The sequence below is a fragment of the Pelodiscus sinensis genome, chromosome 4 (assembly GCF_052426305.1).
Source record: "Pelodiscus sinensis isolate ZL-2025 chromosome 4, ASM5242630v1, whole genome shotgun sequence".
Lineage (NCBI taxonomy): Eukaryota > Metazoa > Chordata > Testudines > Trionychidae > Pelodiscus > Pelodiscus sinensis.
Genome location: NC_143055.1, coordinates 44,012,404 through 44,029,575, shown reverse-complemented (window position 1 = coordinate 44,029,575; position 17,172 = coordinate 44,012,404).

The window sequence follows — 17,172 nt, the reverse complement described above, 5'->3', positions numbered from 1 at the left end:
GTGACTGACTATCCTCTGCTTAGTGTTCAAGTTATGGTAGACCCTAAGCCAGGTCATATTAAGTTCATGTCTTTTAATCATACAATATGGATAACAACATTTCATTCTCCCAGCTCCAAGTCTTAAGTGAATTTCAACCCAAAAGAGCCAAAATTGATCAGCTTGACACAGCAAGTGTGTCTACTAATCTCTGTGGCAAAGTAAGTTGTCTGTATAAATAAGGTCTGCTCCTGAAACATTTTCCTACAGTTGATTAGCAGATGGCAGTAGATAGCTCATTCAGACCACTGGCTGATAATAGTTAGTCACCCTGACCAATCATTAACCATAGTCATGGACTCACCTACTCTCCATTGTCTCTATGATTCTGTGATGACCTGTGACAAAAAAGGAGGGTGGAAAGGAAAACTGAAGGGAGAAACCTCTCTAAATTCACCAATCAAAGAGCAGTATTGCCAACCCACAAACCACAAGGAATGCCTACACAAAGTTATGAGAATGGTCTACAAGTCATAAGATATTTTAAAAATAAAACATGTTGGATTTTTATTGGCCTTTTGTTTGAGTATTTAGGGTTCATGTTTTAAAGCTTTCCTCCTTAGCTGTAAGGCCCAGAAGTATAGAGAACTTTTTTTAAATGAAAGCTGAGATTCCTACATAATCCACTGACTCCAGGCCTTTAGAAAAACACCAAATGTTTTGAGATTCATGGTAAAACAATGGAGGAATTCTTGTGAGTCCATGCTTTGCCCACAGTATAAATTAAAAAAAAAACAACCAACATCTTCTCCACTAAACATCCTAATGAGATACTGCAAATGGTGAACTGAATTCAACAGCTCCTGATACAAACAGGTATCAACCTAGTTTTTCATATTTGAGATGGGTTACCAGGAATCATATATGATAATATGAAATCTTTCCACTCTCAAGAAAGTATATTCACAAAGCACCTATAATTTTGATCCATTTTATATTATTTTTTTCCCAGGGGCAACTGACCCCTCCGGCCCCCTCACTACGCCACTGCCCTCCCTCCTGCAGATCTATCATCTTATGCATGTGCAAGATCTATGAGAGCCGTCCCATGAATCTGCAATTAGTGTCTGTGGCGCCTGCCTCTGGGTGGTATCTCAATGCTGCCACATTCACCTCCAAAGAGGGGGCTTCCTAAAGCAGGCCCTTGCTGCTGACCCCTAAGGCATCCACAGGTCCAGTCTCCTTTCAATGGGCCCACTTCCCAGGGCTCATTGATCTTGGATCTGGCTTCCATCCCCTCTCCAACCCCCATCAGAACTACTGTGCCCTCCTGGCTTAGGAAAAGAATAAACAGGAGGATTGGAAATTAACCCGCCCAGTCTCATATTCCCTAGGCAGGGAATGAGCCTACATTAGGCCCCAGCTGGAGTATCATGTCCAGTTCTGGGCGCCACATTTCAGGAAATGTGGAGAAACTGGAGAAAGTCCAGAGAAGAACAACGCAAATGATGAAAGGTCTAGAGAACATGAGATATGAGGCAAGGCTGAAGAAATTGGCCTTGTTTACCTTGGAAAAGAGAAGACCGAAAAGGGACATGAGAGCAGCTTTCAAGTTTTTAAAAGAGTATCATAAGGAAGAGGAAGAAAAATTGTTCTCCTTGGCCTCTGAGGTTAGGATGAGAAGCAATGGGCTTAAATTGCAGCAAGGGAGGTTTAGGTTGGACATTAGGGAAAACTTCCTGCCTGTCAGGGTGGTTAAACACTGGAATAAATTGCCTAGTGAGTTTGTGGAATCTCCATCACTGGAGATATTTAAGACCAGGTTAAACAGACACCTGTCAGGGATGAGCTAGGGCAACTCAACTTTGGAAGCCCCAGGGGCCACACTGATACTTACAGAACATGCTAAGGGCCTCAACTTAAGTGTGGTTGCATATGCAAGCAAATATTTCTCACACTGGCAGGCATGAATACAAAGATTAAGGCAAGACTACACAACACATTTAAGTGCACAACAGGCCCCATTTAAGTCAGTTCTGCTGATATTAATAAAATGCAACATTTATCCAATTGCTACCCATGTGACAGCACTTTTCATGAGCAATGACAGTCCAAGAATTTAACTACTAAAACACATCAACAGAAGATCATTACACTGACTACTTTTTTGTTTTGGCTCCCACTTGCCGGCCACATGTTGATCCCCACATAAACCCAAACTGCACTGCGGGTCGGAAACAAACTGGCCGTGGGCAGCATCCCAAATTATTAATAAATATTTTATAAACCTTTCCCTTTTCTCTCTGCTGCCATGTGTCCTCTCCTTGCTCCATCATCTCCCCTGGTGCCTGCTGCCCCCCAACTCCTCACACTCTTCTGCTGTCCTGACTCCTGCCCTTCTCACTGCCCTCAGCCTTCCTGAGACCTGCTCCCCTCCACCAGCCCTTCTCTCCCCCTTGTGCCCACTCCTCCAATAGCCCCACTCTGATCATGTGAGCTACCCCTCCTCATCCCCTCTTCTAACAACTCCCTTGCTTCTCTCCTATGGTGCTGGTCCCTCCCCTGAAGGAGTCTGCCCTTCTGCTTCACCCCAGAATCCCCTGGCATCTGCACCTTCCCTTAGCCCTGCACCCTCCTGGTGCCTCCCCCTTCCCTTACTGCTCCTGCCTCTTTTGCCCTCTTTTTCCCTGATGCCCACCCCCTCACCACTCTCTGCCCCATTCCCCTTCTGCCCCTGTGCCCTCACACATGACTTGCTCCATCCCCACCTTTCTCATGCCCACCCCTTCTTTCAAGCCTTCTCCCAGCACCTCCCCCTCTAGCCCCCAATGCCCTTTCCCTCTCCTCTCCCAGCATCACCCTGTCCCCTCTCCCATTGACACTTCCCCTCCTGCCCTTAGCCCCCTGGCATTTGTCTCTCCTGCACCCCTGTCTCTTGGTGCCTTCCCCCGCCCAAGCCCCTTCTCCTTCCACCCCTCTGCCTCCACCCAAGCCCCCCTCACCCTATCCCCGCCCAAGCCCCTTCCCTTCCCGCCACCGCTGCACAAGCCTGTTCCCTACCTTCTGCCTTCCACGCTACGGTTGCGGTTCCGGGGCTGGGGTCTGCGCTCAGGCCCTGAAGGCCGGAGCCAGCGAGGCCCCGCAATGTGGCCTCCCAGGATTTGTAAAATCCCGGGCCGTAACGTCACGTCACGTCACACCCGGGCGTCCTCCCTGCCCACTTGCAGCGCTGCACATGGGCCGCCGCAGGCGGCGAGGAGCCACGCACAGCAGGGGCCACGGGGGACCCTCTGGGGGTGGGGTCGGAGGACACGCTGGGGGGCCGGCAGGAGGGACCAGGGCCCGCTCTGGGCAGAGCCGGGGGAGAGACACAGCTCCATTGGTGGAGCAGGGCAGGGCCCCAGCTCTGTAACTCGCTGGCACTTCCGGGTTCAGAGGCGCGGGGCCCGATTCAACCAATTCGGCCTAAGGCCGGCCCTGCATATAGGTGAGACTGGACCCTATTTCAGTAGCAAGACAGCTTGTATAACACCACTGAAAGTTTATGTTAGGCCCTAGAAATTTGAGCCTAGAGCGGTCATGCTAAGACAGGCCGAAGAGAGGCAAACAAAGGTTTCTGGGCAGTCCCTGAGCAGAACTGGAGAGATGGTTTAAGCATGGGCGTACCTTAGATACTTGCTAAGGCTGCAGGAAGTGAGGTAAACAAAGAGCTACATTCTTGTACTTGCTGTGCTAGGCAACAGCTTGTTTAGGGAACTGACAAGGATAACTCCCTAAACTCCCTGTCCTAACTCCCTGTTTCTGTTCTCTGTTTGATCTTAACTCCCTGTTCCTTTGCTTTCTGGGGCTTGACTCCTGTGCTGATCAGAAAGTTGCTGATGTATTATGAATTGCTTAAGGCCACATTGTATAGTTGGCTAGGTATGCATGAATACTAGAAGCTTCTAACTGAAAAAGGGGGGTAGGTTGCTTGGGTGAATAATCTATGACGCGACGGAACTGTCTATAAAAACCTACTTGTTACTGAAATCGGGGCTGGTTCTCTTTGGAGACGGTCCGCTCTCTATTGTTGTGTGCACTCTTCAATAAAGAGCTTGTGATTGGACCTTGCTGGTGTTGCCTGTCTCTTTGCGGTCAGACAATGAACTGAAGCCATCTGGGTTCAAGTCCCCCACATGAATCCTGTGGTACCTTAAAAACGAACAGATTTATCTGGGCATAAGCTTCCAGTGCCACAGCGCCTCATTTTTGCAGATACAGACCAACATGGCTACCCCTCTGAGACTAAGCATTTACTGAACTTTTCCTCACAATGATTGCTTTGCATAAGAACTGCATCAATTTAATGGACTGTGCCAGCCTCAATGATTAGCTGATTGTTTCTAAAACAAATGCAAATTATAATGTCATTTATTTTCAGTGTACCTAATCATATACTTTGTAGGCCTGTACAGTAAAAAGTTTCTCATTGATGTGCCAGACGATCACACTTGCAGACACATTCCATGTTTGCCTGTATAACACGGTGTAATATTGCTATAGCAAAGAACCAACTTTAATTACACATTTCTTCTCAGCCTGCTCAGATTGTTTTTTTAAATTCCAAAAATGGCAGTTTTTAGAACAGCAAGCACTTTAAAAAATTTTGCAGACTGTTTGAGGAGACTATTTTAATAACAGCTAAATATCTCTACAAGTTTTCTCTACATTTATTCATTAGAAGGAATCACAGCCATCTCTCCTGTGAGCTATGATGCTTCTTTGAAGGAAAAGAGGGATGAGGAGAGACAGAGGGGTTTCTCAGTGTTCTGCTAGCTACTCCTTGCTTGCACACAATATAGAAGAAAATATATATACAGTTATTTCTTTAGATGTTTGCATTAGGTAGCAAAGCAACTCACTGATCCTTCTACCCTGGATGGGCCTTTATTAGAAAAATATATATAATTGTATTTAAATTACAATATAGTCTAAAGTAGCCTTGTCTACCCACATTAAGTTACTTGATTTTAAAAATGCATCTTTTTGGCAGTAAAGTGATCCACTCAGATATCTCTACACTTTGCCTGGAGTAATTAACCAATTATTGCATTGATATTATGAGCTGGGCTGTTTAACCCTCTGAAGCTTTTGATTATAAATAGTCTTTTTCCTTGTCTGGGATGAGATGTGATCTGTTTGGCCTACTAATCCAGCCCCAAAAGCAGATCAAGATTCTGAATTTAAAAGTCAGTTCCTAGTTTTTATAGGAAGGAAGGAAGGATTTCTAATAACTAGACACCTTGCTGAAATAGGCTTTAATGGCAGATTTGCTGTAAGCAGGAATGGAACCTTGCCTCTCCAAAGAAAAACCACTCTGAGCCAATACGAATTGAGATGAATAAAAAGAATCTCATTGACTTTAAGGGATATTTGATCAGATTCTAAGTGAGGCATGAAGTTCTCCATTCATTTCAATGGGTGTTCAGTGTATATAACCTAATTATATCTATTTAGGCTGCTATTTTCAAAGGAGCCTAAGGAAGGTAAGTCCTCAGAGAATTACAATGGGATTTGTGTTTCTAACCTTCTTTAGTCTGCTTTGAAAATCCTATCAAAATTATGCTAACAGCTAATATTAACAAAAACATTTAATGGAGTCTCCTACTCCCATTAAAATAATTTCATTGAAGTAAAAATTCTTTGCATCTGTCTTCACCACAGAGAATGTCAGGGAGATTCACACATCTGAGCCATTCATTTAGGATGACAAGTCTGCAGAAGTATCTCAGCCAGAGGTATCAACAGAGAAGGTTTTGAAACAAATTGATAAATTAAACAATAACGAGTCACCTGGAGAAGCTTGTATTCACCCAAGGGTTCTGAAGACACTCAAATATGAAATCAGAGAACTATTAATTGTGGTATGCAATGATGCAGGAGTGTAGTGACAGGTAGGCCTGACTGGGCCCATGGCCCACCCACTTTGCATCCAGGCTCACCTCCAGCAGGCCTCCAGGGTTTTCTGCATGCCCAGAGCTTGTCCCACTCCGGCAGCCTGCCTGAGCCAGCTGGCGAGCAGGGTCAAAGCACCATGACTTACACAGGTCTACCAGGTGCTGCAGCTGGGGAGCAGGGTTGGGATTCACCCTGCTGAGCCCGATGCTGCAGCTGGGGAGTGGAGTTTGGATGCCAGAGCTCTTAGATGGGACTACTATAAGGTGGGTGCATAACTGGCTGGATAACCGTACTCAGAGAGTAGTTATTAATGGTTCACAATCCTGCTGGAAAGGCATAACAAGTGGGGTTCCGCAGGGGTCTGTTTTGGGATGGCTCTGTTCAATATCTTCATCAACGATTCAGATATTGGTATAGAAAGTACGCTTATCAAATTTGCAGATGATACCAAGCTGGGAGGGACTGCGACTAATCTGGAGGACAGGGTCATAATTCAAAATGACCTGAACAAATTGGAGAAATGGTCTGAGATAAATAGGATGAAGTTTAATAAAGTCAAATGCAAAGTGCTCCACTTAGGAAGGAACAATCAGTTTCATACATACGGAATGGGGAGCGACAGTCTAGGAAGGAGTACGGGAGAAAGGGATCTAGCGGTTATAATGGACCACAAGTTAAATATGAGTCAGCAGTGTGATGCCGTTGCAAAGAAAGCAAACATGATTCTGGGATGTATTAATAGGTGTGTTGTGAGCAAGACACGAGAAGTCATTCTTCCGCTCTACTCTGCGCTGGTTAGGCCTCAGTTGGAGTATTGTGTCCAGTTCTGGGCACCACATTTCAAGAAAGATGTGGAAAAATTGGAGTAGGTCCAGAGAAGAGCAACGAGAATGATTAAAGGTCTAGAGAACATGACCTATGAGGGAAGGCTGAAGGAATTGGGTTTGTTTAGTTTAGAAAAGAGAAGATTGAGGGGGAACATGATAGCAGTTTTCAGGTATCTAAAAGGGTGTCATAAGGAGAAGGGAGAAAACTTGTTCATCTTGGCCTCTGAGGATAGAACAAGAAGCAATGGGCTTAAACTGCAGCAAGGGAGGCTTAGGTTGGACATTAGGAAAAAATTCCTAACTGTCAGGGTGATCAAACACTGGAATAAATTGCCCAGGGAGGTTGTGGAATCCCCATCTCTGGAGATATTTAAGAGTAGGTTAAATAAATGTCTATCAGGGATGGTCTAGACAGTATTTGGTCCTGTCATGAGGGCAGGGGACTGGACTCGATGATCTCTTGAGTCCTAGTATTCTATGATTCTATGATTCTATTCCTCCCAGTGCTGCAGCCAGAGAGCAGGGTCAGTGCTTAATCCCTGCCCCCCATTGTTGCCCACCCACCTGAAGTTGGGGCCCACCCAAGTGAGCCCTTCTGGCTACACCACTGCTATGAGGCATACAAAAATCTTAACAATGGTAAGTTTGTTGGTTTGCTGAGGTCTTTGCCTATCACACTGACTAATCTTGTCTTACTGTTTACTTGTACACCCTTCTCAGATAATATGACAGTTAAAACACTGCAGCAGCACAGCTTAGGTAAGCCACCACCGCAAGAGGTGGTAGTGGTAGCTAGGTTGATAGAAGAATTCTTCCATCAACATAGCACAGCCTACACGGTGGCATTGCTACATTTTTCAGGGGTATGGATATTCACATCTCTGATAGACATAGATAGAAATACCCAATGTAGACCAGACTTTATACTTAGATTGTAATTTTTTGGGACAGGGACTAACTTTTAGTTGTGTTTGTACAGTGCCTCACAAAGTGACATCCTGATCCATGACTGCGGCTACTATGTGCTACAGTAATAGAAAAAGTCACTCAATGTTAAAAAATAAATTAGTCTCAAATTTAACTTTAGTGGTGATACCACCCCATTATAACAGAAACAGAAGAACCCAAACCCTACCCTCTTTCACCACTACCTTTTCTTTACCTCCATTCTCTATAAAGCAGTGATCACCAACCAGTAGATCAGGATCTACCTAGTAGATCTTGGAGCCTCTGACTGGTGATCCTGATTGGTTTGGCTGGGAGGCTATCAAGTGTGTACCCTTCTGCTGCCCCTCCACCCACTGCTCTGCTGCTCCTGCTCAGAGCTGCCCCCGAGAGCCTCCTGCTTGTTGTGCAGAGTGGGGCAGATAGACAGGGGGGTGTTGATGTCACTCTGTCCCCCTCCCCTGTACCCCATCTTCACAGAGTAAAAAGGGTGGGGCCTCAGCGAAGGGGTAGGACAGGGGTATTTGGGTTTGAGGTAGATCCTGGATGAACTTAAATTCAAAAAGTGATCTTGTGCTCAAAAAAGTTGGAGACCACTGCTATAAGGCTTGATGATGGCAGGCGGGAGTAAGCAGGGGTTCTGGAAAGTCACTGAAGTAATAGCAGCTGCAACCCTTGATTGCTGTGCCATTAGCTTGAATCCACACTACAAAAATGAGAATGAATGTCTCTTGGGGAAATGATGGGGACTAATTTGGCTACAACTACTCAAGAGAGAGATCTTGGAGTCATTGTGGATAGTTCTCTGAAAACAGCCATTCAGTGCGCAGTAGCAGTCAAAAAAGCAAATAGAATGTTAAAAATCATTTAAAAAGGGATAGAGACTAAGGGTACATCTAGACAACATGTCTCTGGCGACAGAGGCATGTAGATTAGGCTACCTGGCATAGGAAAATGAAGCAGCGATTTAAATAATTGCCTCTTCATTTAAATTTAAATGGCTGCCGTGCTGAGCTGATCAGCTGTTTGTCAGCTCAGCGTGGTAGTCTGGACGCTCCGTGGTCGACATCAAATTTAAATGAAGCGGCAATTATTTAAATTGCCGCTTCATTTTCCTATTCCAGGTAGCCTAATCTACATGCCTCTGTCTCCAGAGGCATATAGTCTAGGATTTAAAACAAACAAAAGAAATTTTTTCTTCACTCAGCACACAGTTGACCAGTGGAACTCCTTGCCAGAGGATGTGGTGAAGGCTACGACTTTAAAAGGGTTCAAAAAAGAGCTAGATAGATTCATGGAGGTTAGATCTATCAACGGCTATTAGCCAGATTGGGTAGGAATGGTGTCCCTGGCCTCTGTTTTTCTGGAAATGGGGGGTGGAGATCACATGAGCATTACCTGTTGTGTTCCCTCCCTCTGAGGCATCTGGTATTGGCCACTGTCAGCAGACAGGATACTTGGCTAGATGGACCGTTGGTCTGACTCTGTATGGCCGTTCTTATGTTCTTGGGGGAAACTTACTTAAGGTGTGCTCCATAACCCATCTCCCTTGCCGTATCAGCCAACTCATGTTATTGCCAGCACTATAAATTAGGGACTGCTTTTGAGTGTGGACAGGGATGAAGTTAATGGGAGACCTGGAGACATACCTCATGTTTACTCACTAGTGGGGACAAGACCTCTGTTTGGTCAAAGAATCTGTTTTTGGTTTTTATATGAGACAAGGTGGATAGATGAGTAATATCGTTTACGGAACCAGCTTTTGTTGGTGAAAGAAATGAGTTTTTGAACCACATACAGCTGTTCTTCAGATGATGTATTTACTGCTCTGACAACTGTGGGAGGTATCAGAATAAACTGTAACACCTTTAAAATGATTGCTTTCTCTCCTTACATCACTCTTGATAAAAACCAAAAAGAGTTTAACATCTTTAAAAACCAGGTACAATAAGTTCAATAGAAGTATTTTTCAGTCATAGTGTTTCTTTTATATCTGTTTCCTCCAATTCTCAGGCTTTTTCACGTTTCACTCTCAGCCATTTCCTTTTGCTATGTTAGAACTCTTTTTTGCTACCCTTGTTACATTCAGCCAGCCCACTTTTCTGTCCACCTACCCTTTCGTGTCCTTCTATAGAACAAACCACATCCTTTTTAGCTCATTGTTAAGAGCCTCTGATGTGCTCTGGTCTAGTGGTCTAGCATAGTTCTAAATTTTCCAGCTTTTCAGACATTAGTGTCTGTAGATGCTCAGAATATCCTTATAAACGTATATTGTACACATAGACACAAATTGCATTTTACCTACATTTGTATATACTTCATTTGGTTATAAATTATAATGATTATGAAAATGAGAAGTAACCTTGATGCTTGAATTCCAGTGTAAGCTGGTGATACTACAGAAAAATAATATTGCCATACTAATGTGTTTTAGACTCAAAGGAGTCACAGGACTACATGTTTTTAATGTGTTATAGAAACTTCTAAGATGGATCCACATTGTGCCACTTTTAAAGAGTTACTTTTTAGATTTTCATCAGACTTTAAAGATCAGATTACCTAGATTTCTATGTCAGGTTACTAAATAAATATTTCCCAGCTAGAATAGTTGAAAAACAGATTTACATTATTTCTGTCTATTTATTAATATTTCTTCAGTGCTATTTGTGTGCATGGTACAGGACATAGCAGAGAAAGGTATTATCTCAGTGCCAAAGTGTTTACAACACGGCTTGTGTTTACTAGACTTTTACCTATATTAATTGATTGCCAATTAACTAAGGTTCTTAACACTCTGCTGGTATGGACATTCCCCGCATGTGACCCAAATGTTTAATCTTTAACCCAGGCTAATCCTGAAGATAAAAAAAAAATCCTACATAGCTAGTTTCATTAGAAGATCTCAAAGCAGTTTACAAAGCACACCAGTATCATCATCCCCATTTTTACAGCGGGGGAAACTGAAGCCCAGAAAGAGGGAGTATGCCTTGCCAAAGTCACCCAGGAGGCCAGTAGCAGAGTTTGGGATGAATCCAGATCCCCTCAATCCCAGTCCCATGCTCTATTGCATAGTGCATCGCATCTTCAGAACATAGTACAGCCATTAACTGGTGAACCTCAACACTCTTGTGAGGCAAGCAAGTACAGTTTCCTCCTTTTCGAAGGTGAGAATGAATAACTAATCTGAGGCAAATTAATCCTTCTGGCCTCATTGGAATGATACCAGCAACACCTAGTCTCGATCACTCAGGGCCTGCTCCTAAACCTATTGAAGTCAGTGGAAAAATTTCTATTGACTTCAATGGGCTTTGGGTGTGACCCATAGCAAATCAGTGGCATAGATGGGATCTGATTTTAGGAGTTCCTAATTCCGTCCCATGCCCAGCTCTTTAGATTGCTAACTCTTATTATTGTGAGATTATCGACAATCTAACCGCTCAAATACCAGTGCAAAATCCAGACAGTTAAAATGTTAAATATTTTAATGCCATTTATTGGAAGTTTCTAGTTGAAAGGGCAGCACCAGGCTTCCTACTAGATCCCTAGCTAGAGTTACAAAATACAGGGACCTGACTCAAAGGCATGCTGCATGTGTCACTGTGTCATTCATAATGGCATGGGCTCTGATGCTGGGATGTGGGTGTGCAAGCTGATCTCATTATGTCAAAAGAATAAATGTGGCTATGTGAGGCGTTCACCCAAAATTCACCCAGACATTGCAAAGAAAAACAAAGCCTTCTGAGAACGAGGAACTCATCCATTGATGGAAGTTTTGCGATTAAAATACTTAAATCTGCTTTCTTTTACTTCCCTCTAATTAATTCATCTGATATTTCAGAATCCATCTGTAAGTCATGGGTTTGGTTTTTCTTTCTCCACTTATGTCAGTTTTACACCAGTATAATTCCACTGACAGCAATAGAGTTACTTCCTATTTACACAGGGGTGAGCGAGCTCAGAATCAAATCAAATATATTTATCAAAATGTTTGTTGCTTTAAACTCACCAATACATTATCTTTTACAATCTGTGAACTCCTTACCTGTCTCTGGCCAAAGCATTAGCTCAAGTAAAAAAGCTGTGTACTGTGAACACATGATGGCCAATGTGGGAAGGCATCCTTTCTGATTCAGATGGTGGAACTGCAAACAAAATTGCCTCTAATTGCCATAGCAATAGCCACTAATGCAACTACAGAACTGATGCAGACTCTTCAGCTGTTGCGTCCTCCTCGCATGGAGCTAAATGGTTGGGAAGCACCCTGGGCCAAGTTTACAAGTGCTCAGCACTCACATTTGGAGCCAGATTTTCAAAAGTCTCCAACACCATTTGAAAATCTCATAATTTATTTTGGAGCCTAAGTGGGAGGACAGTTCTTCTGAAAGCCTGCTCTGATTGCAGTGGAATCTGGCCTTCAGCATCACAAATCCACTGGGCCTTTCTATGCAATCACCCTTCAAGGGAGCACAAAGGGAGCTAGCACTCTCTGTAAAATTGTGCCACACAATGCTCAGGATGTGCAAACCCACAGCCACAAACCCTTCTCCCTGCTGACTGAATACACTGCAATCAGGGTCTTCTGCTTCAGCTGCTTCAGAGTTTATAATTGGCAACTTGGAAATGCTGCAAGTCTACACACAAGTTCTATGCTGCTGACTTTTTTATTACAAAGACTTCATCCCTCATTTCCTTCCTCTTTTCCAGAATCAGGAACACTATTGACAGAAATGTGCCCTTATATTTCCCTTTATGAGTTACAATCACTCTGGCGAGAAAAGTAAGCAGCTCCTTCATTACCTACATGGCTAATTAGTCATTTATGAAATGAGATATAGGTCTGATTCAACAAATGTTTCTTGATAATAAACAACCTGCTGCATCTCCTTAAACTGATTCACAGAGAATGAACTAATGTAAAACTAGGAGCTAATTTTCATTCCAATTAATAAAGCTTCACAGGAGTTAAATGAGACTAAAATGTGTCCCAATAGTTTGGGAAAGCAATAGAAATGTAATATATGGAACATATTAAGTTCAGTCACAAACAAAAATAAGATCTACACAACAGTGGGTGGCTACCCGCATTACAGCTTTCACAGAAACCATGTGTAACCCCCAAGGAGATTGCTTGGATTCCTGGGGCCTTGTCTGTTGGCAACTCAGGGAGTAGCACTCTGAGTTTGCCTTGGCTCCCCCTCCCTACCAGGGCCAGAGTCTGCCCAGCAACACATGGGGAGTGAGATGCCCCTCCCAGGGGGAAGGAGAGACCATTGTTGAGGGGAGTCTGGAGCCAGCTAGGGAAAGGGGAGGACTGAGTGTGTGGGAGCTAGTAAGCCCCAGGCCTGCATGCAGGGTTCCCCCTGAGAACTAGCCTCTAGGGACCTGAAGGCAGGATCCCTCAGCTGGGTTTATGTCTCCACTGTTGATTCCCAGTTGGGAGTTTGCTGGGAGGCTTCCCCAGCCAGGCTGAGTTGGCTCTCCAGCTCCCTGGGTGAGAGGAGTCACCATGGTCAGCTGGGCTCTAGCAGCAAGTTCAGGGCTGCTGCTTGCTGTGTGGGTCTGGAGGCTGGCCTGGGAGGCTATAGTTTTGAATTTTGGTGCAGTTGTGTGGCCTGCACCTTGAGCCCTACACCCCTTCGCGGTGAGGGGAAATTCTGGGACCGAAGCAGCCTGGTTCCTGCTTGAAGAGGACCCCTGTGAGAAGAGAGCAGCCCTTTGCAGAGACTGAGTCATCTCTCAACCTGAGGCTCATTCATGGAGTGTGTGAGTGCACCAATTTTTAGTTAGTAAGTCAGGGAATTTGTTTGGGGATTTTATTACCTGCAGCATATTAAACTGTGGAGGGATTTACTGCCTTCTCCCATTTGTGAGTCCTTTGGGCTGTACTGGACCTAGTCAGCTCCACTGCTAAGCCACTGCAGAGAAGGATTGTGTGGTCAACAGTCATCAAGGGCCCCAACAAAGTACGCGTACCAACGGGACACTAACCTCACAGTTGCTGGGCACCGGTGACCTTAAAAATAGTGTTTTACCCTGTTCTGTTATAATTGTCTCCTGTTTAATATAATTGTGTTTATTATAGTGTATGTGTTTGTTATTTTCTGGGAGTCTCCAACTATCTGGCAAATACGTGGGGATTATCCTGGGCTAGAATTTTCCTCCCAAGCTGCCCTGGTGACCCTGCTAGGAAGGAGTGAGGGGGGTGGAGGCACCGCCAAGTACATCAATCAGAAAGAATAAAATTGAGTGGGTGGCGGGATCCAGGAGAACCCAGACCTATCCATCCAAACCTGAAAGGAGATTGGCTTTAAAAGAAGGTAACCAGGTGGAGAGGGGGCGCTACACATGCTTGATTAAATACTTGGTATCTGTATTAGTTTCTATATGTTGTTCCAACTTATGGGTAACATTTTAAAAAGTGACTCTCCCTCTAGCTACATTGCTCAAGTCTCTGAGAAATTTCACTCCTGAGCATTGTATCTGGGTCAGTTTAATCCCCTGTGTAGACACAGTTAGGTTGACAAAACGATTCTTCTGTTGACTTCCATTTCTTGGAAATATGGATTACCTACATTGATGTAAAAACTTCTTCTGTGAATGTAGGAAGCATCTACACTACCACCCTATAGCAGTGCCATAGCTGTATTGTAACAGCTACACTGGTTTAGGATTGGCCCACACATGGATGTGCCTCTACTGTATCAATATAGTTAGACTAGCCTAACACCCCAGGTGGACGACAGTCTGATTCTAGTGTAAGTGTGCTTTCAATCAGTTCCTTTGAATTGTAGCAGCAAGAAAAAGGCAATGTAGGAGCAGGCATAATGATGAACATAGAGAAGCCAGCTGCTAGCCTTTGTAGCCAGTCCAGGGTTGTGGCTAATCAGACAGCTAGTGCTGATAAGCATCCTTGTAAACTAGCTCTGCTTCAGGCCCTGGTTCCTAACACATCCACACTATGGTGCTATAGCAACTCAGCTGCTGTGTTGACATAGCCTTAGGCATTGTCTACTCAAGAACACTCTACTGGTGCAAAGTAAGGTTTGAATTTATACTACTCTAGTTGAGATAATGGACATAACCCCCTCTGCAGTCACTTTTACTCCAATATAAGGGTACTAATTTCATTTAGCTTATGTTAGTTGGAAATGAAAATAAGCTCACCTGGAAAAGGCATTCTTATTCCAGAATTGCAACTGGTGTACAAATTAGACTGACCTAGCCATATCTCTCAGCCTTACAGAGGCAGAAGTGCAACGTTTCAAATGTAGACAAGCCCATTCGTGAATACTGTGACTCTATTCCTTGGAGGAGTACAACCCCAATATTCCTCATTTTGCATTCTCACTGATCCTGCATGTAAAACATGCCATGTGAGGTATCAAGGGCAAGGTTATGAAACACACTGTTCTATCTAAATATGTATATCTTTTGTGCATATGAAGTTATGAGATTGTGTTGTGTGGTTATCACACAGAGAAAGGCTCTGACCCTGCCGAATCCTTTCAGCTCCCAGATTTGTATCTCAGGAATTTACCTCTTGAACTGTTCAAGATGACCTATGCAAATGTATTAATTGGTTCACCACTTCATCAATGGAAAGTGGATAAACCTTGTATTTGGGAGAACTATTTTCAGCACTAGGCCCAGTGAAAGCAACATAATTAAAATAAATAAATAGCCTTCCACTGTTTATTCATGGCAGGGTGAAGAAAGCTTCATGCAGCTCCCCTGCCCACAGGCCCTGATTGGCCTGGGGAGCGCGCAAAGCATCCCCTGCTCTTCCCCCCGCCCCCCGCTCTGCGAGCAGCGTGCAGTGCTTCAAAACGCTATGTGCTCCTGGCAAAGCAGGAGGAGGCTTTGCGTGCTGCCCTGCCCCCAGATCCTAATTGGTCTTGGGGCAGGGGAGCAGCAAGGCCTCTGTGGATCGGATTCACCTGCTTGATGGGCAAGATCCAGCCTGTGGAGGCCCTTTTGCCCACCCCTGATCTAACCAAAATGCTTCTGCCTTCATTATTCGTCTGATTTGATTTTAAACTTCAATCTACTCTTACTCATCTGGGTAGTTTTAATGATGAGATGTAGTTTAACTGGATGAGATTAGAGGGGGCAATTAAGGAGTTTTTATTAGGGAAAAAAATGCCCAAATCCTCTTACCCAAGTGCACAGCCTGGGTACCATGCTGTGTGTTAGTGCGGTCCATAACATTGTGAGGGAGATATACCCTCACTGACTTGGAAGGGAGAATTCTATCTACCCTGCAAGTAAACAACTGTGCCTGGCACATGCCAGTAGTCTTGGGCAGACGAGCTGTTTAACTGCAGTATAGATGGCCCAAATCTGGCCTTTCAGCAAGATGAAACTTTTTTTTTCTTGCTTGTTTTGCAAAATGTGGTAACAGAAGATCATTTTTAGCTAAAGATTCAGCAGCCTTTTCATATTTGTTTGAACTGTAATATATAAATGAGTGTTTCTATTAAAATAAGCATATAAATAATTATTTTTTTTATGAATAGCATATCTAAGGCTCCTAGAGCCTGAGCTCCAGTCTGAGCCTGAATGTCTATACCATAATTAAATCGCTCCATAGCCTGAACCCTGTGAGACCAAGTCAATTGACACGGGCCAGCCCTGGATTTTTAATTTCAGTGTAGATATCCCCTAAGTGGCAGCAGCACAGCTTTATAGGCATGTGGGAGCCAGTGGGCTTCACTCTTATCAAGCCAACCTTAATTCTACTATGTGTCTAGGCACAGGACAAATGTTCCCTCTAACCTTTTCCATCTATGTGCAGATTTTTCCCATATATGTGAGGAATAAATGTTGTATGTACATAATCATTGAGGCAGCATTTGAATCTCTCCTGAGCAACAGCACAAGTGCACAGCTCTCAGGGAACACTGCACAGGAACCTCCACAGACATGCAGTGCACAGCCAGGATGTGGTGTCCTTTGAACGATATTGCTCAGCTGAACTGAATGCAAGACCTTCCATTGCCTTTCCTTCACAGAGCAGGCCCACTGACAGGGAGGGCAAAGGGGGCAGTTGCCCCAGGGCCGGGTGATATAAAAGAGCCAGAGCACCTAGCTGCTGCTGATACTGAGGCAACAATGGTGGCCAGAGTGCTGGGTCCTTTAAATCGTTCCCAGAGCACTACACTCTGGGCAGCACTAAGACTGGAGTGGGAGGAACCATGGTCTGGGTGGCAGCACAGCTTCACACGTGATCAGTCAGCTCCGTCCAGTCAATTAGCTCAGTGCATAGAGCCCTGAGCCTCTGACTGGATGGGGCTGATTAATCACTTGTGAAGCTGTGCTGCCATGCAGCTTAAAGGGAACACTGGCCCCCACACTTCTGGGAGCATGGAGCAGGCTCCCCTCACCTTATACAGGGGCCTGGTAAGGGTGTCCCCACTGTCATAGAATGTAAAATACTATATAAAAGCCCGTTGGGTGACTCCTTTACATTAATCCTGTATCTTTC